Raw genomic sequence first — 27437 nt, 5'->3', positions numbered from 1 at the left:
TTTAAAAAATCATCCAAAGTGCTTGCTTACATTGTTTCTTTGTGTATTCGAAAGAAAAACTGTCAGTAAAAGTACTTAAAATGTCCTGACAGTGAGCATGCGTTTTATTCACTTTTAAATAACTTTGTAAAAGATTCTAATTACCCTTCACCTGTATAAGGACTTCAGGACCAGATAAACAATCAAGTCTCTCATGAGCTAATATAATTTGTGATAGACATGCTCATTTGATACCATTGCAATAATGGTAATTCTGGCTATCAGTGTAGTTTCACAGCTTTTTATAATGTCATTATAAACCTGGCCCATCATTACTAATTAATTTGACAACAGAGAGAAATTATTGTTAATTACTTAAAGAATCCTTGGATTAAAGCCAATAATGCTTCAGTTTGATCAATGTCTTAATTTTATTTTCCTCTGTGCTTTTTTTTAATGTGTATCTGGCTTTTGGGAGAATAGGTAGCAGGCTGATCTGGGATGAAATCAGAAATAAATGTTTGTATGAGCCCTGGAACTCATCTTGCACTTAAAATAAAAGGACAGCAACAATTCAGCCATGTACTGCTAGGAAAGATGGGAGATGAGATTTAATTCAGGAGGCAAAAAAGATATACATTACTTTTTGCTTTCCTTTTCCTTTCCTTTGTAAAAGGCAGCTACTTCCTACAGTCTGCTGATGACAGGGACACAGATTGTGACACTTATTGTAACCAGTGCAAGCATTGTCTTGTGTCTAATAAAGCTTTTGGCCTTTTGGATTTTAGTCCTGAATGACATTAAAGGGGGGAATTCCTGAAGTGTCATAAATATTGGGGGATGCTGTTTTGGTTTTAAGAAGTGAGACAAAATTATTCATTTTACCCAACAGAAGATTTCTCTATTGACTCTCGTAGGAAAAAAAACTGAAGTGCAAAATCCAGTGTAAGGGACAGTAATTCCTAATATCATTTCTGATGTGAGTATTTTTTAATTGTATTTCTGAATCTCTTTTGTTCTCTACTGAAAAATCTTAAATATCCTCACCACCTCCTGCCTTTTTGGGGACAGGAAGAGGAAGACTGAGGGGAAGAGTTTACACCAGAGATCAGCATCTCTTTGTTCTTAACAAAGGGCCTTCGTGATTGAATTTTACACAGCACTTGTCCCTTAAAATAAGATAAAGTTCATTAAGCAATACCAAAACCTGAAATTCTTATCATCAGTACAGTTTTCTATAACGTTATTATTTCAGTTGCTCTAGAATCATAAATTAGTTCTATTCCCTTTTTATTTGGAACAACTAATTGAACCCACTGGAAAATGGCCTCTCTTGGTTATAGACAGTGTGGATAACTGTAATTAATTGAATTTATGTTGCTATTTTGTTAGTGGCAAAGCATAAATACATAAGTAGAGGTTGCCACACACCACATTATATAAACAGGCTCTCATGCAAATGAACACATTAATTCACTGTGAGAAGTCAGAGCTGTGGCTAGAACCTGGGTTTCCAGCACTCACAGCCAAGTACATTGCTAATAAAGCCAAAAAAGCAGTTCATTAGTACAAGCAGCCTTTTTGTGCATCGCCCACCTGTTCTTGTCAAAGTAAATTGTATATTATGAGTTCTGGGGAAGGAAAAAAAACAGCTTTACAAATAGCTTTGGCTAATTTTAAATCTATTCATGAGGCAGGATTAATTACTGCACCTCAAAAAGATAAATGAACATCTTTTCTATACCACATGTCAAAGTTATGTAGGGAATGTATTATCTTAGTTAATGCTTTTTTACTTTGTTAGGGGAAAAAAATTCCAAAAGAAGCAAGGCTTATTATATCAGGTTTGTTATTGTCTCGTCTACTGACTTATTCTAACACTTACACTTTGAAGCCCACTCTAGGTTGGCTGTCTCCATATTTTGAGTTGGCTATTGTTGTGCAAGTTGCCTTCCAATGTTTGACAATTTAGTTTCTATGGTTGTCTGATAGACAGACATTCAATGACCCATGAAGATTAAATGCTAGCATTTAGTAGTTAGTTTAGTATTATACTTACTCATTCCTTTTAATATATGTTCCCTCCTATCTGGTTTTGTATACAACTTCTTATATTTTCAAGATTTTGGATCAATTTTTTGCACTCTGATATCCCATGGAACCATTCAGATTTAGATCTGTTTCCCTGCCCCCACCCACCTCCTTCTAACCAACCTCCTCATTGCATCTTTAACTGTTTGACATTTTTTCTCATTTTTTCTATAGAGTGGTCTAAGCTTGAGGGTAGAAATATCAAGGCTTCCTAGAAGCACTCTGTTCTACAGGCTTTGGAAATAGATTCACTGAGTTCCATGCAGTTTACTCCGTGGATTGTTGAGATGAGGTATTAGATACCAATGTCCTGTTCTTTTTTCAGGGACCTTAAAGATCCCTTGGTAATTTTTTCAAAAAAAAAAAAAAAAGTTTCCTCAGTTTTCTTGTCTAGAAATTTCCTCTTCCTGTTTGTTGGTTTCCACCATCCACTCCAGAAGTGTCTGCATTTTATTGACAGGTTTCAGAGTAGCAACAGTGTTAGTCTGTATTCGCAAAAAGAAAAGGAGTACTTTTGGCACCTTAGAGACTAACCAATTTATTTGAGCATAAGCTTTCATGAGCTACAGCTCCCTTCATTGGATTGGTGCTCTGTATAAGCAACTTGGGAAATGCTCTGTGAGCCTTTGCCATGAAATGTGTTATTTAAATGCAAAATATTGTTATTACTATGTCAATGTCCCACAAGAGTGCCCCTACCATTGTTCCTTGTCTGAATGCAGAAAGAGACGGTCTGCCTGCTAGATGGAGCATTTTTAAGATTTTCTGTTTGGTCTGCAGAGATAGGAGCAGAGACAATGCAGGGTCACATGCCACCCCAAATTTGCTGCTTGGCTTTTACTGAGCATGCTCAGTAACACTGGAAGCCAGCTGCCTTCACTCTGCCATACCCCTCCCCAACATAGACAGACACAGGTCATCTCCAGGGAGGAGGAGGAGACAGGTGAGTGAGTCAACTGCAGATGGGTTGGTGCTGAAGTGTGGTGCCAACATTTCTCCACGCAGTCTTAGTCCTCAGTGCTATCTGCTTTAGCTCTTGCTATGGGAGGATTGTGGGAGCAGGGAAGAGGCTGACAAACAAGGAGACTAATTGAGGAAAATGGATGGAGTGGAGAGGGTGTGGGCAATGCAAAGCCCAACCTCAAGGGCGAGGCAGAGGTATATAGAGCTTTGAAGGTGGTGACAAGAAGCTTACATTTGATGTGATTGTGGATGAGGAGCCAGTGCAGGGATCTGACGTGAGAGAGGCAATCAAATTGATGGGCAACAACGACATCTTTAGCAGCAGCCATGTTTTGTATGGACTGAAGGGGCACTGTGTGTGTGGTTGGAAAGCCAGCGTGGAGGATGTTGCAGTAGTCCAGGTATGATATAATGAGGATCTGGTGGGGATGGAATCAAAGGAATGGATTTCAGAGATGTTGAAGATGACAAAGGGGCAGAATTTGGGTATGGTCTCTGTGGAAGAAGTCAAAATAACTCTGAGGCCTGAGTGACAGGAGGATTGTGGTGTTGTCAACAGCAGTAGTGGAGGGGGGAAGTTAGAGCATTTCACTCTTACAATGAAGACAAGTGAAAATTCACACGTGAAAAGTAACTCAAAATAAGATAAAATAATAGTACTAATATGCCATTGTATACTCTATGGGCTAGATTGTACCTAACCCTGTGTGTTTGTGTGTGTAGGGCTGGGGAAAGTGGTAGGAGCCTTCACCCTGCCTTTGTGTCCATGAACAGGTGCCAGACATAACTCCAAACTTGTACTTCTGGCCAACCAGAAATGTTTCTCATAGCCAGTGATGCTAGACTTCCTTATTCAATGAAGGGTTTGTCTGAACACATTTTACCTTAGAGACTGTTTACAAACCATTTACTGCAACTGTTGCATTGAATATTCACTATTTATAATGCACTATTTACACTGTATGATTGTCTTTACATAAGGAATGGGAAGGCATATTAGCTCTGGACGCTTTGAATGCCATTCTCCCATTATATCACCACAGATCTTTCATCACTGCATCTGACAACCATTTGCGTTCTACTCCCTTGATAGTCTCTCTTCACAAACTAGACCCTGCTATCAGATGTATTCACTAATTTTCCGAGAAAAAGGGCATAGATTCTACAGTCCCTCCTACATCAATCTGGAATGAGCAGGTCAGTTGATTTTGACATGTGCCAGGCAACATCTAAGCACAAACAGATAATTCTCCATTCATGTTCCGGCTAACAAAAGTGTATACAAGAAGCAGGAGCTTGTTTGCTTATCTTAGCGGGGCAGGTTGGCTGAGGAGGCCAGGCAGCTTGCACAAATCACCTTAAACAGAACTATAAGTAACCTAAATTAGGTGGCTAAAAGAGATGGAGAAAGCATTATTTCTCTTACCTAGACATGACAAGCAGCTGGAGCAATGTTTCCTCCCTCTTTCACAGGTTTTCTACACAACCAAGAAAGCCTTGTTAGAACTACTAGATTATCTTGAGCTTTAAGCGCCTGGAAGGAGTATTTTAGACACTCAAATGGGTCCATATTCTGGATTTAATTTTTGGGACTATCTGCAAAATAATTCAATGTGAGGAAAGGTGTCCAAATCTGGCCCAGGAGCTGGTGTTCTGAAGATTATGAAGCCACCACCTGTGGGATGGAGTGGTTCTATGCATGTTAAACATTGATTCTCAGCTCATGTAAATCAGAATGACTCCACTGAAGTCAGTGGAGTGATTCCAGTTTACACTAGCTGAGAATTTGGCTGGATTCATGCCTGCCCAAGCAATATTGTTCTCATTTGTAGTTTAAAGGACCAGGCAGCAGGCTTTTGTGGTTGACAGATTAGGTTTAGGGAATAAGGGGAGAAAAAGACACAGACAGGAACCTTCAGGTCCAATATTTTGGACACAGTTTGCTTGGTGTATATACCTGATGCTCACCTGCTGAAGAATGCTGGCTCAAGCATTCCAGACAAGTATATCTGAGATTCAGAAATCTTTTTATGGCAGAAAATTCAATTTTTGCAGAACAGACACACTGGACTGTGGATAAAAAATGATCTTTAAATAGGTTCTATTTTTAAAGTTAGCTTGTTAACTTGAAAAATCATCAGTCAACTCCAGAGCGGAGACACTGGAATGTAATCCAATATATTAATTTTTTATATGAAACCTTTAGCCCTTTTTGTTGGGAAGGTAGCAGCCTTCTCGATGTAAGAGAATGTACGGATACCATATATGGTGACCAGACAGCAAATGTGAAAAATCGGGACGGGGGTGGGGGGGTAATACGAGCCTATATAAGAAAAAGACCCAAAAATCGGGACTGTCCCTATAAAATCGGGACATCTGGTCACCCTAATACCATATGAACCCAACTATGCAGAAAATAATCCCCAGTCATTGGCAGCAGATGGGTGAAGTGCAATCCCTCATTTCCAGTAAAGGTTACCTTTAGGGCTTAATGGTGGCCATTCAAATGCTATTTTAAACTACCAGTATAACAACCAAAGAAATATTCCACTGAAGGAAGCGCATTTTAAAAGGGAATTGGGGTCATTGTCATGGAATGAGCACATAGTTTACAAGTGCTCCAGAGGTACCTAAATGCATCAAGAGGAGAACACAGACCCAAGGGTCTTCCATCCCCAATTTTAACAGGATTATTATAACAAGATTAAAGATATGAAGAATGATTCTATGATCTCTGTTTACCAAGGACCCAATTCTACAAGCCTTACCCAGAGTAGTTATTACTAAGAAATATTATGGCATTCAAATCAGTGGTTCTGCTCCCATTTTCAAGGGCTATTCATCTTGAATAAGGGTTTCAGGATTAGGCCCAAAATGTGCAGCTGATTCTGACTATAAATGGGGAGAATGGAAGAATGATGAATGCTTAAGTTCCAGGTAAAGTCATTATACTGAACATAAAGTAGCTCAGGGAATACCCATTGCCCAAATCCAATTTTAATATCAGTGTGTTGCTGAGAGCACAAGTTACTGAAAATTTGCAAATCCAATGCTGATATTTAGAAAAATCCTTTCCAGTAAAAATGAAAACAGCCAGTACTTAGCAACGTGGCATTTTCAATAAAAAAAAAAGTCTTTGGAATATGACTACTTAACTTCAAATAAAAACAAAACTGGGTGAAATGGTGTGAACACCAGGGGTAGGAGTGCTCAGCTGAAGCTAAATGTTTGCATCAGAAAGCCTTTTGGAATTCTTGTACCATGGCTATGTAGAACACAAAAGAAATCCTCATACATAGTCTCAGGATCAATTTTTGGAAATTTGGAAGGAATTAAGCCACCTGATTTAGAGTTACAAAATTGGGAAAAGGGATTTGGGGTTGCAACGCGGTCATTTACAGGCTCATGAATACCACCTTCCGCAGCAGACATGAGGAAGAGTCTACTAAAGATGCTCACTCTGGGAGTACTAGCATGGGTATGTCTTTAGAAGACGCATGCATGAGGTGTGGCATATTGTTGGGTGTTGAACTGCTTCTCTGTGGGTCACTTATCTGGCAGGTGGATGATGATCAGAAGATAGAATGAAGGCTGCTGCTGGAAACCTATCACCAAAATTAAAAGCAGTTGCCACAAGTCAAAAAGTATTATTTCTGGAGGCTGTTAGATCTATGGGAATGACAACATTTAATCTTTTTAAAAATTATTTAATATTGAATAGTGAATATTGCACTGAGGGGAAATTCATTAAAAATCCTGATTTTGCTCAGGGACTGAATGTTGTTGTTGTTGCTGTGAAATTCCATTTTTTCATGATAAAAAAATAGCATTTACTGTGTATCGAACCTATGAATGAGTGAATATTTCTATTTTCACATGACTACTCAAGGGTTCATTTAAACAGTTCAAATCAGCTAGAAATCCCAGCCCACTAAAATCAGTTTCATTCAAGTCTCCCAGTTCAGATTCAGATTGTAACAAGACATTTGCTTCCCATTGTAATCATGTCATGATGCCGATACAAGCAGAGCCTGTGATCTGAGAAACCAGATCTGGAAGCCAGGTAGCTGAATAGAGGGAGATGTGGTCTCTCTTACTATTATTTAGTGATTGCTGACAGTGAGTTTAGTGCTGTACAAAACAGAGATAAAGAGACAGTCTAAGTCCCCAAGAAACTTACACTCCAAAGTATATAAAGCAATACACCCTTAATGCATTCATGGGCAAGTTTGATCTAAATATTAGAGAACAAAGTGTGTATCTGTGATCACTACTAGACTAGGGTTGAGAGGCTACCATGGAAATAGTATGTTTTAAGATGTGGTTCTATCCTGTAAAAAGTGGCATCATGGGATTACTTGTTCCCAGTGATTTCCAGATCAAATAAGCTTGACTGACAAATAAACAGATATAGTTTTCTAACTACAAGCCCTGCATCTCCATCTTGGTCTTTCAAAGACAAGCTGTTTTTTTCCCCTTTCTCATGCACCATTACCAATAATAAGAGTTCTGCTGGCCAGTTTAGGGTCTCAGTGACACTTGTGCCATGATAAGATTTGCTCAGATGTCACAGTCTGGCATTTAGAAAAAAATCCTATCAATGATTTACCAGAAAGAATAGACTATAGCACACTATCTCCTAGCAGTGTGGTTCTGCATAGCTAAATGGATATGAGAGAGTAAAAACTGGTGCACAGCAGCCAGCAGAGGCAAAGGACTGCATAACATAGCACCTCCCATCCATGAGCCACCAAGAAAACAGAACAGTTGTGAGAACAGCTTTTCCTTGCAAATGCAAGAGTTAAGAACTCCTGAGTGCTCTCAGTATTTACTAATTTCCTGATGGATAAGTGTTGTGTTTGCCATACACAGAGATTCTTTCAATGAAAGGAAGCCCTCTTCTCTGAATACAACTTGACAAACACAGGGGAAACATAATTAGCAATCTTATACTTGGGCAGTATGGCCCATTGTTCTGATGTCCACATACTTATTTGAGCTAGATGAATAGACATGATTTCTGTGTCTATATTAATTGGTATCTCTGCCGTGTTCATTCAAGCATTCATCTGTTCTGGTGCAGCATGACTCATTTTACGGTACCACCATTGCGTCAGCACCATTTGACCAGAGCAAATAGAGCACGTACTTTAGGTGCAATGATTTTTATGGTAAAGCCATTTAATATTTTGTTATACCATGAATGAAGGAACAAAGAAAAACTTCATGATGCTACACTGAAACAGCTGATACTTTACATTATTTTTAAAAGCCTTGCAATAAGAGACTATCAATAAGGACATAATAAGGAATTTGAGATTGACAGTATGAATTCTAGGCAAGAGCAATTATGAGGGTGGAAAGGCATGGTAGACAAAGAAAAGAAGTTAGGCATTACAATACTTTCCTGAAGGTAGACTCAACGTTTGATACCCACCAGTTCTCTAGTATAGATGCTGATTCCAATGAGAGGGCTTACTTTTGTTAATAGTTCTGGCTCTTTGTTCTAAAGTTCTTTCAGAACTCTTCGATGGACACCATTTGATCCTGTACAGCAGACAGGAGAAGATCAAGAATGAGCTCTCAAAACTGGAGACTCTCAAAAAAACCAAACTTCCACGTGGCTGGATTTTACAAAAACGAGGCAAGCCATTCACAATGCACACTTCACTTCTCTACAGAGGAAAAAGGACAGTAAACACTCTAAACTCCTACATGCCACAGGGGGCTACAACAGTGGTACCCTCAACTCACCTACAATATTGTTAATCTATCCAATCACACACTTAGCCCAGCAGAAGAGTCTGTCCTATCTCGGGGACTCTCTTTTTGCCCCATCACCCCCACGAACTTGATACAGTTCTGTGGTGATCTGGAAGCCTACTCTCGTCATCTCTGACTCAAGGAATATTTTCAGCACACCATTGAACAGTGCACTGACCCACAGGAACCCTCCTACCAACACTACAAAAAGAAGAATTCTGCGTGGACTCCTCCTGACGGTCTAAATGACAGACTGGACTTCTACATAGAGTGCTTCTGCAGACATGCACAGGCTGAAATTGTGAACAAACAGCATCACTTGCCCCATAACCTGAGCCATAAAGAACGGAACGCCATCCACAGCTTCAGAAACAACTCTGACATTATAATCAAAGGAGGTGATGTAGTCATAATGAACAGATTGGATTATGAACAGGGAGCTGCCAGGCAACTCTCCTACACCACATTCTACAGGCCACTATCCTCTGATCCCACTGAGGAGTACCAAAAGAAACTACGCCATCTGCTCAAGAAACTCCCTACTACCCCACAGGAACAAATCTACACAGACACACCCACAGAGTCCCAACCAGGGGTAGTCTATCTGCTACCCAAGATCCATAAACTGGACGCCCCATCATCTCAGGCATCGGCACTCTTACAGCAGGATTATCTGGCTATTTGGACTCTCTCCTCAGACTCTATACTACCAGCACTCCTAGCTATCTTCGAGACACCACCAAATTCCTGAGGAAACCACAATGCATTGGTGGTCTTCCTGAAAACACTATCCTGGCCACCATGGATGTAGAAGCTCTTTACATCAATATTCCATATGAGGATGGACTAAAAGCTATCAAGAACAGTATCCCTGATGAGGCCACAGCACACCTGGTGGCTGAGCTTTGTGACTTTGTCCTCACCCACAACCATTTCAGATTGGGGGACAACTTATACCTTCAAGTCAGCGGCACTGCTATGGGTACCCACATGGCCCCACAGTATGTCAACATTTTTATGGCTGACTTAAAACAATGCTTCCTAAACTTTTGTCCCCTAGCACCCCTCCTCTACTTGCGCTACATTGATGACATCTTCATCATATGGACCCACAGGAAGGAGGCCCTTGAAGAATTCCACCTGGATTTCAACAATTTCCACCCCACCATCAACCTTAGCCTGGACCAGTGCAAATAAACTGGTCACATAAACACCACCCTATACCGGAAACCTTCTCACTGCTATACTTACCTACATGCCTCCAGCTTCCATCCAGGACACATCACATGATCCATTGTCTACAGCCAAGCCCTAAGATACAACTGAATTTGCTCCAGTCCCTCAGACAGAGACAAACTCCTATAAGATCTTTATCCAGCATTCTTAAAACTACAATACCCACCTGGGGAAGTGAGGAAACAGATTGACAGAGTGAGACGGGTACCCAGAAGTCACCTACTACAGGACAGGCCCCACAAGGAAAATAACAGAACACCACTGGCCATCACGTACAGCCCCCAGCTAAAACCTCTCCAGCACATTATCAACAATCTACAACCTATCCTGGAAAACGATCCCTCACTCTCCCAGACCTTGGGAGGCAGGCCAGTCTTCGCTTACAGACAGCCCCCCAACCTGAAGCAAATACTCACCAGCAACTACACACCACACCACAGAAACACCAACCCAGGAACCAATCCCTGTAGCAAACCTCGTTGCCTACTGTGTCCCCATATCTACTCTATCAACATCAGAGGACCCAATCTCATCAGCCACACCATCAGAGGCTCATTCACCTGCACATCTACTAATGTTATATATGCCATCATGTGCCAGCAATGCCCCTCTGCCATGTACATTGGCCAAACCGGACAGTCCCTACATAAAAGAATAAATGGACACAAAAATCAGATTTCAAGAATTATAACATTCATGAACCAGTCGGAGAACACTTCAGTCTTCCTGGACATTCTATAGCAGATTTGAAAGTAGCTATACTTGAACAAAAAAACTTCAGAAACAGACTTCAAAGAGAAACAGCAGAACTAAAATTAATTTGCAAATTTAACACCATTAATTTGGGCTTGAATAGGGACTGGGAGTGGCTGGCTCATTACAAAAGCAGCTTTGCCTCTCCTGGAATTGACACCTCCTCATCTATTATTGGGAGTGGACGACATCCACCCTGATCAAATTGGCCCTGTCAACACTGGTTCTCCACTTGCGAGGTAACTCCCTTCCCCTCATGTGTCATTATATAATGCCTGCATCTGTAATTTTCACTCCATGCATCTGAAGAAGTGGTGTTTTACCCACAAAAGCTTGTGTCCAAATAAATCTGTTAGTCTTTAAGGTGCCACCAGAGTTCTTGTTGTTTTTGTGGATACAGACTAACACGGCTACCCCCTGCTACTTGACATTTGATCTTGGTGACTTTTTGCTGTCCAATGTATCAGTTTGTTCCAGCATCTCCTATTTTTGACACATTGTCCTCTGAGAGTGCCTCATCATTATGACCTTAAGAGAATAGAGTCATTCCTGATTTAGGCTGGTGTGAGGGTGAGGAGAATAAAGATGCAAGATGGACATTGTCTGTCTAGTTTCACTCATTCAGTTACTAAGTCTTTGACAAGCATTCTTGTACTAGGCTATGATAATGCAGTAGCTTTTTGTTCCCCCATTGTTTTCACTAGCCTTTGGTATTTGCTGCTCCTTCCATTGGGCCAGGCTGTGATACATGTATTCACACTGAATAGTATCTTATACTCCACAAGTGGTGCTGTTAAATTCAGTGAGACTACTTCTGGTTATGGTACTATTCAGCATGAGTGAGAGTGTGACAATCTGGCCCATTGTGAGTGTATTCCATCATTCATCTCTTACACTTCCATTTCAGCCTCTCATTTCTTTCTTTGTCTGTGTTATTTTTGCTTGGAAAAAATATTTTCCCACTAAAGCATTCTCCTGGAAGATGCTTGGACCCTGTCCAGGCTAAAAATAAACCTTGCCAACTGCTTGCTTCATGTAAGCAGCACCAGCCACACTGATAGCCTCCCTCTCCCTTGAATTCCTGGGTAAAGCAATGCAATTGCAGACGCCAGTAATCCTGTACTCCTAAAAAGTGCCCAAGCATATCATAGACTAGGCTTTGTTCAATGATACAGAACCCTCCCTTGCTTCACTTATCAGCCTAACAAGATGTCCCTGAATAGGTCTAATGGGGAATACTCAAAAAGGGATAATTAAAAAACACATGAACTAAATATTTTCAAGAAGAGCCAGTTTACTGTGTTTAAAACCATTTCTTTTTTCTAAAAGTTTCAACATCCTGTTTCCAATTCAGCGAGACACTTAAGCCTGTGCGCAGTCCCAGTGAATACAATAGGAGCACTTGTAGGCTTAAATCTAGGCACGTGCTTAAATAATTTACTCAACTGGGATCTTTAAATGTAACTTTTAGGTTTTTTGAGTCTCTTCCAGAGCTTGGTATCCTGACATGTGAGTCCAGTTATAAGCTACCAATTGCCATGATGGCCATGTGAGGTGTTACAGTAACCGCACAGCACCTTGTAAATTAAATTTTACAAGCTCAGATTAAAGCTATGCAGCTATAATACACATTAGATGCAATTAGTCAAAATAAACTGCTTGCCTGTGTTGCTAATAGCACCTAAACTATTAAACTGGAAAGAACTTTTAAAACCTAATGTACTTTGAGGCAGTTGCCCAGTACACATTTCACTCATCTGGGGCAGTGAAATTAGACTCATCATTTTCACATTTCCTCCACCTGAGTGCCTGCAGTGTGACTTTTGCCAAAGCTCTTCATGCAAAGGGATGTCAGGCTTTCAGTATATTGCTGTTTGGTGTAGGAGGCAAAGATGAAAATCCAATGAGCAGTGACAGCCATGAAATCTATTGTTTATGAACTAATTGTCACATCAGTGGTGAGGCAGTCTCTTCCCCAGTCTCATGCCCAGTGACAGCTGAACTTTCTGATCTATAATTGTATATGCTTCTTGGGAAAGCTATGGAAGCAAAGATACTTTCAGTGAGGTAAAGAACAGCAAAGCCCTCCTGTCTCATGCCTTATTATGTTTTTCTGTTGGCATGATGCATATTTACCATAATTCTTTTATATGGGATACAAGTCAAAAATGTAATTAGGGCTAGAGGGAAAAAAAATCGGACTTCCCCTTTCCTATCTCATTACGTGTGCATACGTGTTGCTTCCTCTCTCATCCCTCCCCATAATTGCTTTAATGTTACCTAGTGTATGCTCTCATGCATAAGGGTCCAAAAGAAAATCATGACTTGTAGAGAAATATTGGCAGCTGCAAGAACACAAAAGCATTATTCTGTTCTGAAAAGTGACTATAAAATGGCATGTTGGGTTCCATGTTTGTCATTTCTCAATAGTTTCCAGATCAACTGGGGTCTGCTTGCAAGTAAAAAGCTGCTCTTTTCTACCTGCCAGCCATTAAGACTGAGACCAGATAGTCAAACTGAGTTTTCTTTTTTGATCATCATCAGTGATATGGGCTCTGCAGGCCAAATTTTTCCTTTAGTTACAACTCTGCAAACCCTTTGCCTGGAGAGTAACCTATTGGACCTGCAATTGAAACTTTAGTAATTAGTTCTATTGGTGATGCACAAGCAGGTATGGGAAGCCAACTGACTCTTAGTCATATGCTGGCCAGCCAGAATAGCAGTGCCAACTGGAGAAAAAATTAGGAACAATTTTTTCACTAAAATAAGCAGCTATGATTCTGAATCCACCCAGGTAACAGATCTATTGAACAACAAGGTGTTATTCTCAGGTCACTTTCAGAGTAGAATCACACTCCTTTTAAACCTTTGGCATTAAGCGTAGCTCTCACTATATCCAACATGACTGGCAGGTTTAGCATATTGTCATCTGGATTTCCATTCAGAAAGGAATGGTATGCCATAACTTATCTTTCTCATTAAAATATGTAGATCTGACAATGATTTTGCTGGCTTATTGCTAATACTTATAGTGTGATGAACAGAAAATTTAGGCTTGATTCCTAGTTCCTTCATTTCTTGTGCTTGAGGTAGGGATGAGAGGGGAAAGCTGAGGCTATGGAGGGGCCTGCCCAGCCCTCAGTGTAAATTAGAGCAGCCTTATGGCTCAGAGCTGCTCTAACTTATATTCTGCTTCCCCAAGTCCCGAATAGGCCTTGGAAAGCACAGAGCAGCTACAGCTAGTGCACTCTGACCAACCCTCTGCCCTTGAATTCAGGGACGGGGATCAGGGCTAGTATAGAGTCCTCAAACCAGTTCTTACACTGCGTGGAGAGGGCTCCTCTATGGGGGGAGGGAGGTATTCTGAGGGGTCAGCTTCTACCCACTGTGACGCCCCTTCACACTGTCAGATTGGTGCAGACCTCTGCAGTTGCACACAGCCAGACTTTCATGGGGGTCTGCAAACACAGAGCTCATTGCAAGTTCAGGATCCATCCATGGGCGGCATGTGAACCACTGGCTCAGGGTGGTTAGCCCCCAGCTCCACCCTTTTGGCCTGAGGCCCTGCCTCTTCTGCACCCCCACTAGAGCTCTCCCCCACTGCAGCCCTGGGAGGGAGGGCGGGCAGTGTGGCCAGAGCCAGGGCAACCCCACAGGGAGACTGGAGCTGTGCCAAGCAGAAGTGCGGGGAGGGGGGACTGAGGGTGGAGCATGGGCGGGGCTATGCCTGGCTATGCCTAGCCTCCCCCAACCTATAATACTCACCACCCATGGACCCATCTGACTGACTGTAAATAGAAAATGTCTCCCTGATCTCTGTCTTCCCAGGTTCTTATTCCATGCCCACTACAGTTTCTAGCTAAGGCCCCCACTACCATAGCATCTGAGTACCTCACTCCTGAATATATCTATCCTCACAACTCCCTTGTGCTGCAGGGAAGTGGTATCCCCATCTTAAAGATGAAGTGCTGAGGCCCAGAGAAACTTATGTGCCTTGGTCAAGGTCACACAGGAAATCTGTGGAAGGGCAGAGAATTGAATTCAGGTCTCTGAAGCACCCTAACCACTGGACCACACTTTCTCTCAAGTTATATGAGAATACTTTACTCTGCATACACAGGTACAGAGGGCTTCTGTAGATTTAAAGCAGTGGTTCTCAACATGTGACCCATGGGCCGCCTGCGGCCCAATCAGCACATAGCTGCGGCCCATGAGACATCTTCAGGACTATACAGGTAGTCTTGGATGTGGCCCACAATGGTAAATAGTTTGAGAACCACTGATTTAAAGCCGTACTAGACTCGGGTCCCCCACTCCCAACAGCAGAGGATCCTAACCCATAGCTGAGAATCTAAAAACTGTGGGTACATCTACAGAGCCTGCGGAAATTAACCTCCCAACCTGGGTTGATAGACTTGGGCTTGTGGAGCTCATGCCACCATGCTAAAAATAGCAGTGGAGACATTGCAGCTTAAGCTAGAGCTTGGACTCCTGAAGCCCACCCCCTGCCCTGTGCGTTAGAGCCCAAGCTCTAGCCCGGGCTGCAACTTCAAAGTGCTGTCTACACTGCTATTTTTAGCCTGGTTGCACGAGGCCCATGAGCCTAAGTCTGTCAACCCAGGCTGGGAATTTTGCTGCCGTGAGATGTTTAGACATCCCCTGTATGATTTATCCATGGCAATCCCAAAATAGCCCTTGATCTTTAGCTTTCCGCCCGCTATGATGCATTGTTCAGTACATTGTGAAGCAAGTGCTCCAAAAGCAATTTGTACGGGGGAAAACCTTACAGTAAATTTTCAAAAATAGCCAACAGCAAAAGCTACTGCCAGTGTAAAGCTTTTCACACAGCTTTACTTGCCATTCTTCCCTGGGTGATTAATACTTCATTCTCCTTTACAAGGGATAACATATTCCTTATTAGTGGTTGACATTTTACAATTTTCATAAATTCCTCCCTTTAGGCAGAATGACACAAATAGTTAGGTTCTCTCACTAAAGTGAACTGTCACATAAAGAGCAAGTAGATCAACAGATAGACAAGAGATTATAATTATCCACTTCTTTCTTCCTATTTAAGTATCTATATGTCTATTTATGGGTTTTCCATCACCATAGTATTTTAAAAGCTTCCAACGATATGTAACAGCAAGTTACTAATAACTATAAATAATTCTACCTATTCATTAGGTATCCGTATTTAGAGCACACATGAACTACACATTGAAGACTGCAGTATCAGATCAGTTACATTGTTTGCACACGTTTCTTGTGGTTCTCTCTTGCACTAAACTATTACTATAGTGTGTGTATGTGTGTGTGGGTGTGTATATATATACTGTCCCATACCTTCGACATACCCTGCAGGCAGTTAAAGGAAATGTGTGGCCTGATTCACACCTCTCAACTGTTTTATACCCATATATTAAACTGACTTCAGTGGAGTTACTCCAAATTTACACTAGCATAACTGAGATCTGAGAGAAGGCTTTGGTGTGCTACCTGCAACAAGGGTGAACACACAACCCATCAAGGAGCTGAGAGACAGACATGAGCTACTGACATGCAAATTCTTCTCTTATAACCAAAGCCAAAAATTTCTAGTGCTTCAGTTAAACTGGCAAATTTCAGCTAATCAAATTCTTAGGATGCTCTGAGCACCACTTAGTTGACACTTGATAATCATACCACGTACACATTCCAGAAATGTAAGATTCCAAGAATCAGAAGACTTAATATAATATCAACAAAACCATTTATAGCAGTTAATATAATGTAACCCATGCCTACCTGATTCATATCTGGGCAACATATTATGCAACTTAAATTCCATTTTGCTTATTACTTTGATAACCCATGGAGATGGCTGATTATGAAATGGGCTCAGTCGGTGGAGTGCAGATCAGGGGTACTACTTTGGACCCATCTCTAGTCTTTTAGGGACAGCAGTTCTAAGACCAATTGAATCATGACAAATATTGAGATGATTCAATGTCCTATTTACTGGATATTGGACACATCCAGTGCCTTTTTTAAATGCCATTCATTTAATCTGCATGCTTGTATTTGTCATGTTGCCAAATTAGGTGAAATGTTACTATATTTACTTTTTTGCTGTATGTAACCCTTGATCTTCCTGAACCCCTCCATTCCCTCCTATTAGTTATCCTTGCTTATTACTAGACCCTCATCTGTAGCACCATTGGACTTCAGTCATCACATCTTTCTATTTGTTTGTAGATTATAAAAGTAAATAATAATGAGCTAAGGCAATTTATAAATCTCCTATGTCAGAGGGAACAAATCAAATCTTTCAGTGAATATTATCATGTTCAAGGCAACTACACATGTATTTCCCATACGTGGTCCCTTTGAAGACACCCACTCTAGGGTCCTGGCTCCTCAGCCATAACCATTCTTGGATAGAGACCCATGTCTCTCTCCCTCCTGACAAGCGGATCTTTAAAAGCTGCACAGTTCTCTGCTGATACTATGATATTGCCCGCAAGCCAGACCCCTAAAAGGCCAGTGTGTGCACTTTTCTCTCTCCCCAGAGGCTATACCCAGGGTATTGCTCAAAGTTAGAAGTTAACACACAGTTCTTTATAACCAAGCACATTTATTCCCAAGATGAATGCATTACAGAGAAAACATTAAAACAATTAAAGAACCTACACACATGCTAAAAAGTTTTCCAGAAGTCACCCCAACTCCAACCTCAGGTTCTGGCAGGTGTCAGTCCTTCAAAACCCACAACTGGGTTTTCCCCATGGTTACAAGTTCATAACTGTCTCAGATTCAGAACTGTAACCCAGACTGGGCAGATTGTCCTGTTTCTTTATATAGCTCAAGCTTGATGTTCAATCCCTGAGAACCAGTAATCAGCAGACAATTGCCCTCTTCTCAGGGTAGCTTCAAATGTCTGGGTTTTTGCATAACCAGAGGTGGGGAATTTGCATTAAACTCTTGCTAGGTATTTCCCAGGAAACCCACTTCACACTGATTGTCCCAAAAAGCCCATTCCTTTGAACTCAAGGTCTTTCAGCACATCTAACCCCTGGAAAGGTTACATACAATCCTGGCCCACAATAATGCATAAACTTTACATTTAATACAATTTGGTTTTTCAAAGATGTTGCAGGTAAATTCTATATATCCGTCACCAGTATTTCTAAATGAATTTTTTAAATGCGGGGAAAACAACTGTTTTATGATACATTTTTAACAGCTTGCTCTATGGCAGTGCTACCCAGCATACCACACTGGGGTTTGGTAGTAATCACAGCACAAAAAGCTACTCAACAAAATTTGATAAGTATGTTTTTAGTGGAAGTTACATATTTCTTTCACCTCAATCTATTTAACATGTTAAAGGAGATCTTGCATTTAAAAAAAAAGTGTGTTGAATAACTCTGTTAATTGAAATGCTGATTTTTAGAATACCAAAAATTACATTTTCTTTTTCTCTTCTGTTATAATTTTGCACTTTACACATTGTTTAAATATATTTTTTTTCAAATAATTTTCACTCTGCTAGTTCTATGGATCAGCCCTCAGAGGGCACTTTAAGAGAGTCACAGATACCAACCTTCTTTCCTCCCACCACATATCTCTACCTCCCCCGCTAGGGGCCAAATAAACAGTGCAGCAGTGTGGCTAAGCTGGTGTTCCTGAACCAAAGCCTGTTGAAAAGCACTGGGTTTTACAAACATTAACTGCGGGAGAAGAGCTCTCACTATGTAAGGAACACAGTGGATCCAGAGTGATTAACTTTCATAGAATATTAAACTGTATTCTATTTTAAAGGCATCCCACAGCATTCTAAGACTTATTTTGGAAGATAACACCTTTCCCAGTTTTTACTGGAGAAATTAGAGTAGTTTGAAATTTAAAAACTGTGTGGGCTGATTTGCTCTTCAAACTGATCTGTGCCTGTGGACCTCAGTGCTCATTGCCGAGCTCCACCAAAGTCAACAGTGGATTCAGGAGAGTGCCCACAAAACATCTTGCAGGATATGTGCTTTCATGTGGAAAAAGTAAGCAGCATTCCCTTCTCCTTCATGGTTAGTGATGTAGGAGGAAGAGATGAAAGTGACTGCAACAGTATTTTTGTTAAATGCACTAACCATATATGCAGTGGAAAGTGGCAAGAGAAATAGCACAGACCTTATATGTAAACAAGGGAAGTTGAGAAGAAATCAAGACTGCCTCTGAGAGTGAGTGATCAGGCAAGGGGTGTGGGGACGGGAGAAAGGCAGGGAATGAAGTCTCCCCAGTGTATTGTTGGAGACTGAAAGGAGATGGTGGTGGATAGCTTTTAGGGGATTAAAAATTGTGTGAGTATCTGTATAATCTATTAATACAATTACACATGGTAAAAGTAAGAAGGGACCGGGGGAAAGTAGATCTGGAATTTTATTGCAGTACATACTCCATTAAAAAGATCTAAGAAGATTTAGAGAGAGCTTAAATCCAGACATTACTTACTGTATATTTACATTGCTTTAGCAACAAGGTCAAAGCTGTGAGTTCAATGTTTCTGCTCTCAGGCTTTGTACAATTTGCTTACTGAGCTGAAAAAATACTTGCACACTGTATACAGAAGACCAAACCCTAAGGATGTGAGAGAAGCTGCATCAGATGGAAAAGCCCCAACATAATCATCTTTTAAAATATTAAAGCCTAGACAGACACACGGGATAGGGAGAGATAAATAAATTATACCAGGTATCCCCTTAGGCGTGCTGCTTGAGTATTTTTTCTTCTTACATTCTTTTTGGGAAAGTAAATTGGAATCCTATACAGGATGGAAGTCTCTTTAAAAGATCACTTAAGCAAAAGGGAAAAGCTGAGAAGAATGGAAACTTCTCCGTAATAAAATTAACAGATGGAAAATTAATGTGAGGATTGTGAAATCATGTCTGAAAGTTACAGAAAATCGATTTCACACATAGCTACTTGCCCCAATTTTCAATACTGCTGTTTCTTCCAGTGCATAGCCATGGAGCAGTCAGACATGGTGCAGGACTCTGCTCAGTGTTACGCTGCCTGCTCTGTGACTTGTACTGTTTCAGTACCTGGTGGATCTGTTTTAGAACTCAAAACCATAGAACTCAAAGAAGGCTAAGGTGGGTGGGAAAGGGAAGGGATTTTTGTGGCACATAGAAGAGCATATAACGAGACCGGAAATGGTTGTGGAGAGTTCGCAGGATCCCAGAGAGACTGGAAGAATGGTGGATTGGAGCTTGGAGAAAAAGATGGTTCTGGAGAGACCCTGATTGGGGTAATTTTGAGCAAGGCTGAGCATTTCAGACACTTGGAAGTATCTGTTTTCCCAGCCTTCCCTAAAGGGGGAACACTGCACCACAGATCTCTTGGGGATCAAATTTCAATCATTTTTCATAAGGGCACAGATCTAGCTCCCATTACGATCAATGGCAATCTTTCCATTTTCTTCAATAGGAGTTGAAACAGGCCTTTAGCCTTTAACTTGTGAATAGTAGTTTACAGCAGATGTAAAGTCTCCACCACCACCATTTCAATACAGTAAACAAAGACTATCAATATGAATAGAACATGTAATTCAAAAGTTCAACCGGTATTTAGTGGATGGAGTGTGTGTTTGAGCCCAGCCCCTGTGAAGTATAGTGTTCACAAAACAGTTGACTTACATGGATACCGTAATTCAGGGCCGGTAAATGTCTAGGATATTTTAAACTCCCCAGATAATTTTGTTTTTGTTAAAAAGTCAATGAAAATTTTTAGCAAAATGAAAATGTTTGTTTTACTTAGAGAGCCATTTTTCATTTAAAAAGTGTTTTGTTGAAAATATTTGGACCAGTTCTACACTCCCGTGTTAACTGTACTAGTGGATCCCTTTACCTTATACTTCTCATCAAATCACCCCATGGATCGTTACTTTCCATTTATTTCAGCTTTCAAAATGAACTAGAGAACACTTACCCCTAGCAGAGTCACACACCAAGAACCTGGCTGCAAGCCAGTGAGGACCTGAGCTTGCTGACTTCAAGTGAAACTGCAGAGGTTCTGAAAGACAGGAAGTTAACCCAAAAGCTAATACTGATATTGACATCAGAAAAAAAAATCTATGCATCCACTGTTCCCTTGAATCCACTGTTCCCTTGAATTGCATTCAAATTCATCCTTGGTGTAAGTCCACTATATTCAATAAAGAGAAGAGGTGAATTTGGCCCTTTGTATGTATTAGTCACAATGTAAAGGATTTCTAACTCTAAATGACTCCATGTCTGTTGCTAAATAAGGAGAAAAATGAAACCAGAGAACCCAAAAGGAATTCTCTAAGTCTTTCACATTAATTTTTCACTTGTAAATTTTGCTTTGACAGAGTGCTGTGAATAAATTCACCTTCAGTGAACCTAATATCTTTCTTTGACGGGGTGACAGAATATACCCATGTATTCACACCCTACACAGTATTGTGATAATCTTTTTCAATAATGGACAAACAAACTCATAATTTGCTTGTCATTATTGTCCTAATAAAATGTGTGTGGCAACATTGTATATGAAGTTATAAGATTTCACTGTATGATAACACATGTTCCAAAACCCACATGTTGCCAAAACTGAGGTTTGTAAAGAAGGTCGGTCCTAAACAAAGGAATGTGCACTGTGCTTAATTTGCATTTAAGCAGTAAACAGAGTGATCAGACTGGGAGGAGGAAAAAAAGAAAGCTCAAACAGGTGAGAAAAAGCAGCAGGGAACTCCTTCCACACAGACTGCCTGTTGCCTTTCTCCCAGCTGGAAATGCTCCTCAAACTGGAGGGGACTATAAAAGCAGGGGCAGGACTATAAAAAGAAGGGGCAGACACCTGTCTCTTTTCCCCCATCCATCATATTCACTGTACCTGAAGTGAAAAAGGAAAGAAGAGTTGGATTCTGGGAGAAGTGGTCCTGACCTACAGGGTTTGTTCACTAAGACTGCTGAAAGCATATGGTGAGAAACTTCGCTTGAATCTGATATTGTTAAGTTAGGCATTAGTAAACATCTTTATTTTTCTTGTAATCATATCTGACTTTTATGCCTCATTACTCGTCACTTAAAATCTCTTTGTAGCTGATAAACTTGTTTTATCTAATCCAGTGTGTTTAAATTGAAGTGTTTGGGAAACCATTTGGGATGACAAGTTGTGTGATATTTTTAAAAAGAGATAATGGACCTATTATAACTTGTATTGTCCAGGAGAGGGCTTGGCAGTAGACAGCATATATTTCTGATGGAAATCTAAGACTGGAGGTGTGTTGGGGTCACTCTGCAGTATAACCGAGGCTGGTGAGAGCCGGAGTGTAACCCAAGTGTGGCTGGCAATCTGCAATTACATGCAGACACTCAGGGTGTGGTTCACATGGAAGGGTATATGGGTGTGGAAGGCTGTGTGTGAGCAGCCCAAGTGGGAGCTACTTCAACAAGGAAGATTGCGGGGCAGGAGTGACACAGTTCCTCATTAGTCTAGATTGTACCCAGGTATGTCACAATAGGGTAACAAGCCCTGTGGAGGGGGAGCGGGGTAGGGAGAAAAAGCACGTGTGATATAGCTCAACTTTAGTAAGGCTTTTGATACTCTCACATGGCCATCTTATAAGCAAATTAGGGAAATATAGCCTAGACAAACTTACTATAAGGTGGGTGCACATGGGCCACCTTGAAGAAGAATTTCTGGACAAATGCACCATGAAACCAGTGATATATCAGAGATACATGAAGGATATTTTCATCCTCTGGACAGATGACTTAAGATCCCTCAAATTTCCACCACAACTTCAACAGTCACCACCTGTCCATTAAACTCTCCCTAGAACACTCCACCCTAGCATCAAACTTCCTGGACAAGATGACTGGCTTCAACAATATGCTTCAGTGGCATGTCCCCCCTCTGGCTCCTACAGGTAGGGGCAGCCAGGGGGCTCTGCATACTGCCCTCACCCCAAGCACCGCCCCCACAGCTCCCATTGGCCAGGAACCGCAGCCAATGGGAGCTACAGGGGCGGTGCTTGTGGGCAGGGCAGCACATAGAGCTGCCTGGCCGTGCCTCCCTGTAGGAGCCAGAGAGGGGACATGCTGCTGCTTCTGAGAGCTGCTTGAGGTAAGCACTGCCTGGAGCCTGAACCCCACCCCCCTCCCACACTTCAACCCCCCTCCCCAGCCCTGATCCCCCTTCTGCCCTCTGAACCCCTCAGTCCCAACCTGCACCCTGACCCCCTCCTGCACCCTCAAACCCACCCTAGAGCCTGCACCCCCAGCCAGAGCCTTCACCCCCTTCCACACCCCAACCCCCAATTTCATTAGCATTCATGGCCTGCCATACAATTTACATACCCAGATGTGGTCCTCGGGCCAAAATGTTTGCCCACCCCTGGGCTAACTACTTATGCTAAACTACCTGTTCGATCTTGTATTTAGCTGTGACACTCTGTCTTTCCCAAACCTGAGGAAGAGCTCTGTGTAGCTTGAAAGCTTGTCTCTCTCACCAACAGAAGTTGGTCCAATAAAATATATTCTCTCACCCATCTTGTCTCTCTGTATTGGTTCAGCCTGTTGGAAACAAACAGGAAGGCCATAGCATAGTTCAGCAAACACTTAAGAGGTTGTTACAAGACAACTGGAGAGCAATTGGCCCAGAAGGTACTGTTGCTTAGCACCTGGTCTATGAATTGAAGAGTTATGGAATTTCACCCCAGAAACAGTAAAGGTACAAGGCCCAACAAAAGTGGGGGTGCACTCAGAGTCCAAGGGAGAAGGAGCATCAACAAGTGTAGTTAGTCCTGTAACTGTGACAATGTAAACAAAACACCTACCCAAGTAATTTCTCCAATCCAAATACCCTAGTATTTAGGGCCATTCAAAATTTTACTAACCATAACTGGTTTGAGCTGTTTTTACTTAAAGGAGCACAGATATTGTAACTTGTGAACAATATTACTATAAGTAGTAATGAATAAGGATCAGATTTAGGTATTTAGGATTTTCAATGGAACTTAGGTAACTCACTCACTTAGGTACTTTTGTTAAGCTCAGTAGATCCCCATCTGCATTTAAATACCTTTGTAAATCGGGCCCTATGGCCCTACTTCAGCAAGGTGCCCAACCAAGTGCCTAGTTTTCAGTATATATGTCAGTTGGACTATTCACATGTGTACACTTAGACACACACTTCAGTACCTTGCTAAATCAGAGCCAGAGTGAAAGTTTCTCTTTTACACAAACTGTATGAAAAATCAAACTTCATTATTTTTCCTCTGCATGAAACTCTCTCAAAACTTCCAGTGTTGATTTGTGTTTATAATTTTAAAAACAAGCATAATTTAAAATATTAATTTCAGCACTTTTACAACATAGACGGGGGGGTACGATGGCTCTGAGGGTGTAGAAGAGATAGCCATATTAAATCATTTTGCTCAACTAAAAGATATGAAAATATAATAATACTTTGAACTTAAACAGTACTTCTCATCCATAGATCTCAATGCCCTTTATAGAGGAGGCATGTAGCATGATCATCAGTTTGCAAGTGGCAAAATGGAGGCAGAGGGAAGTGAAATGACTTGCCCAAGGTCACTCAGAGGGCCCATGGCAGAACTGGGAATAGAATCCAGGACTCCTGGGAATGGGTGACAGGGAATGGATCACTCAATGATTACCTGCTCTGTTCATTCCCTCTGGTGCGCCTGTGATTGGCCTCTGTTGGAAGACAGGATACTGGGCTAGATGGACCTTTGGTCTGACCCAGTATGGCCATTCTTATGTTCCTCACTGGCAGCCCAATGTTCTATGCAATTCCTCTGTACTGTACTGCTGTCATCATATCCATGCCACTCGGGCACTGGTGTTCCTTGGTTCCTTCTATGCTTTGCCTGTGCACATAATAACTCAGTCTTTTGTGGGTCACAATACTTAGGACTAACTTTGGTGATTGGGTAGAGTACGTGGGTGCTGGGTGATGATGGTGATCTCTGATCTACAGGATGTCAGACTAGATGATCTGGTGGTCCCATCTGGCCTTAAACTCTATGAATGTCATTTTCGTTGGGAAAGCCAAGAGTAAGGAAATTATTTAATCTATGAATTTATAAATGCCTATCAATTGAGCAACAAGGGTCCAGGTGCACAAACACATTTTTGTCCAACCATACCTTACTCTCCACTCCAAAAGGCGTTGATACAAGCATTATTTTTAGTCCCATTTTTAACCCTGTGCAAAATTCTGATACTTTAACATTTGTTTTGGATTGGGACAAAAAGTCAAAATATTGGGTTCTTTTTTCCAGAACAGAAAGTTCTGAGAAGTTTAAATTCAGAAATGCTGAAACATTTTGTTTCAACATTTTTGTTGAAAAAAAAAGTTTTGACATTCCCAAATCAAGATGTTTAATTTGGATTTGTCAAACCAAACAAACTTTTCATGTCAGGTTTGTTTGACATATAACTGTCTACTTGAGCTACCAGGGTGCTTCATTGGAGTGGTAAGTTGGGTGTCTCATGATCCCATTCCTCCATGGGCCAGGGTCTCTAGCTAGACTGCATCTTCTATGATGTATCATGGTCATGGGAGTCCACTCAGCCAGATGGGAGACCATGGTTCCATCCTGTGAGATGTAGTTCGGTCTGGGAGCCCAGATTTGAACTTGTCCAATATTAGCTCAGTACATACCAAATTTAGTTTCCAGAAACACCCACTAGAATACATTTTTTTCCTTCCTGTGTCCTCATATTTGCCTGGCAAACAAACTTATAAGAGAAGAGGAAAATATCTGTCAGGATTCACCCCTCATTTCAGCGCTGAGAGATCCCTGCAACTACCTGTTCTGGCACTCCTTGTTTTTCACTGTTCGAAGATGGAGGATTCAAAGAGCGACATCAGTTTATACCAGCTAAGGATCTGACACTTTAACTAATTCTAAAAAAGACAGAAAATAGCATAGGCAAAAAGTTCTCCTGTCATCTCATACTATGTGTCTGAACCCATAGTAGTTCTTGGAAATCTGGATGGTCACCCTGAGGTCATCCCTTCTTGCTTTGAGCTGAGGAAACCACATTAAAAGTCAGCTAAAACCACACCAAATACTTCTTTCTAATGGTACTTTTTTCACGCAAGCAATTGCTGTAGTTGCTACCAGGGTGTAGTGCAATCACAAAATGGAGGGGAAAATCAGCATGGCTGTGCATGGGAGAGTCAGTGATCCTCAAGTCAATCTCTGTACTAAATGTGATCTGTGCGGTGAGTAAGGCTGAGAACTCCTGCCATAGAGTGTGCCCTGTTTGTGTCATGACATTTTAATTACCTTCTATTATGCAGTACAGAAGAATTTTCCTTATATGTCTATATAACACAAAATACCCTGGAAATGCATCAGCCCATATTTAAAATGCTCTGTGAAGTATATTTCTGATTAATTTCTAATGGCTGTCTATGCCTATACAAGCGCCAAAGAGTCCTGTTGCACCTTATAGACTAACAGACATATTGGAGCATAAGCTTTCATGGGTGAATACCCACTTCATCAGATGCACGTAGTGGAAATTTCCAGAGGCAGGTATAAATATGCAAGCAAGAATCAGGCTAGGGATAACAAGGTTAGTTCAGTCAGGGAGAATGAGGATTAAACAAAGACTGTGACTGGCTCGCCAACTACAAAAGCAGTTTCTCCTCCCTTGGTGTTCACACCTCAGCTGCTAGAAGAGGGCCTCATCCTCCCTGATTGAACTAACCTCATTATCCCTAGCCTGATTCTTGCTTGCATATTTATACCTGCCTCTGGAAATTTCCAGTACATGCATCTGATGAAGTGGGTATTCACCCACGAAAGCTTATGCTCCAATACGTCTCTTAGTCTTTAAGGTGCCACATGACTCTTTGCCACTTTTATAGATCCAGACTAACATGGCTATCCCTCTGACACTATGCCTACAAGGTTTGTTAAATACAGAAGCATTACCTGTACTACAGAGTATCCTGAGGCTGATAAACTTAGGATAAGCAGCTGAATAACATGCAAATGTATAATCAGAGTATTTAAATTAACACTGAACTTTGTAATGTGTCTTAGCTAGTATATACTATATTGTTGATTATTTTATGTTCAAAACTCATGAGTAGAAGGAAAAAAGTGACAAATTCACACACACAGAATACTTATTTTGTCAAAGTAGTATTTGCAATTTAGGAAGGTAATTCATATTTCTGAAGAATATAAAACAAATCATAAAGAAATGTGAAGCCAAAAGGTGAAAATATGATTTCCACTGGGTAATTATATATAAATATATATATATTTTCCTTGCTTAGTAATGGACAATGCTTGCAGCTGATGAAGAGTGTTATAGCCCACGAAAGCTTATGCCCAGATAAATTTGTTGGCCCTAGTCTACACTAGGAGTTGAGGTTGAATTTAGCAGCGTTAAATAGATTTAACCCTTCACCCATCCACACGACGAAGCCCTTCTTTTCGACTTAAAGGGCACTTGAAATCCATTTCCTTACTCCACCCCCGACAAGGGGATTAGCGCTGAAATCGGCCTTGTTGGGTCAAATTTGGGGTACTGTGGACGCAATGAGATGGTATTGGCCTCCGGGAGCTAACCCAGAGTGCTCCATTGTGACCGCTCTGGACAGCA

The sequence above is a fragment of the Lepidochelys olivacea genome (assembly GCF_965140295.1).
Source record: "Lepidochelys olivacea isolate rLepOli2 genome assembly, chromosome: 7".
NCBI classification, from domain to species: Eukaryota; Metazoa; Chordata; order Testudines; family Cheloniidae; genus Lepidochelys; species Lepidochelys olivacea.
Note: the sequence above shows the minus strand (reverse complement) of the source record.